Source organism: Camellia sinensis, chromosome 12 (assembly GCF_055761805.1).
Source record: "Camellia sinensis isolate YWXY chromosome 12, ASM5576180v1, whole genome shotgun sequence".
Classification (NCBI taxonomy): Eukaryota; Viridiplantae; Streptophyta; class Magnoliopsida; order Ericales; family Theaceae; genus Camellia; species Camellia sinensis.
In genome coordinates, this window is record NC_138972.1 from 145,959,546 (window position 1) to 145,961,088 (window position 1,543).

General features: G+C 41.1%; 1 pseudogene; it reads left to right on the forward strand.

Annotated features, from left to right (window-relative positions):
- Positions 1 to 261: 261 nt before the first annotated feature.
- Positions 262 to 934, forward strand: LOC145788685 (14-3-3-like protein pseudogene; annotated as a pseudogene).
- Positions 935 to 1,543: the final 609 nt, after the last annotated feature.

The window sequence follows — 1,543 nt, forward strand, 5'->3', positions numbered from 1 at the left end:
ATACCTGTAAAAAATCAAGTTGATCGGATATCAGAAAGCATGTGTTCGAAAAATTGAACTAAAAACTATTTTTTAAACAATTTAAAACAGTTTTCGGAACACATGCTTTCTGATATCCGATCAATTTGATTTTTTACAGGTATGATATACTGAATAAATCATAAAATATGAACAGTTCAAATTATCAAAATTAGGCCTAAAAATAGACCCGAAGACCTGCAAGGACGGACACAAGGACGGGGCTGCCAGGAGAGACTCTTGACTCCAGTAAAGTACCAACAATTAGATTGTGTTGTAGCCAATATCTCTCTCTCCCTCCAACTCCTCTTCTCTTTCGTTTTCCCTCATTCAAATCAAATCCCCCTTTTTCCATTCTCAGATCTCATTCAAATCCCCCTCCAATGGCGACCCCAACCCCACGCGAAGACAACGTCTACATCGCCAAACTTGCCGAGCAAGCCGAGCGCTACGGAGAGATGGTCGAATTCATGGAGAAAGTCTCCGCCGCCGTCTGCGATTCCAAGGACCGTCGAGGAGCGCAACCTCCTCTCCGTCGCCTACAAGAACGTCATCGGAGCCCCCCGCGCCTCGTAGCGGATCATGTCTCCGATCGAGCAGAAGGAGGAGTCTCGCAGCAATGCCGACCATGTCGCAACGATCAAGGAGTATCGAACCAAGATCGAGTCCGAGCTTTCATCGATCTGCGACGGTATTCTGAAATTGCTTGACTTGATGTTGATTCCTTCGGCTACCTCTGGAGATTCGAAGGTGTTTTATTTGAGGATGAAGGGGTATTATCATAGGTATTTGGCGGAGTTTAAAACTGGTGCTGAGAGAAAGGAGGCCGCTGAAAACACTCTCAATGCCTACAAGGCACCGCAGGTTTGTGATTTGATTGCATTTTGATCTGTTGTTTGCATGATTTTTGTTGTGATCGTGACCCTTTTTTTTATAATTCAGATGCTTACTAAATACGGGGACAACATGTGGGTCCTCTGCTTAAAAGTAGCCATATTTGTACTTTATAATCCATACTTCATTCTAGTTAACTAGATTCATTTCATGAATGTGGGCCTAGGGTATAACTAAAATTGTTGTGTGACTTGTGTCTAGGGCTCTTAAGAACCAAAAGTTTTCTTTTTCATGAACCAAACTAGTGAGCAAATGAGAAACTGCCCAAAAAAAGAGTAATTAGACGAATGCTCCTTACAAGCATAATTATGGTGCCCTTTTGATAGTTCTATTGTTATAGTTGGTTAATGAATGAGTTATTTTTAATTTATTGGTAACTAGTGCCTGTTTCTAATTGGAATCCGATTTCTATCAGGCTTTTGATGAAGCCATTGCAAAGTTGGACACATTGGGAGAGGATTCATACAAGGACATGACTTTGATAATGCAACTCCTTCGTGATAGTCCAACTTTGTGGACCTCAGACATGCAAGTTTAGTACCTTTTACATTTCATTCTTTTTGGTTATGTATCAATGTATTATTTTAACTCATGCATTATTGGACCTATTTATAGGATGATGGAGCAGAGG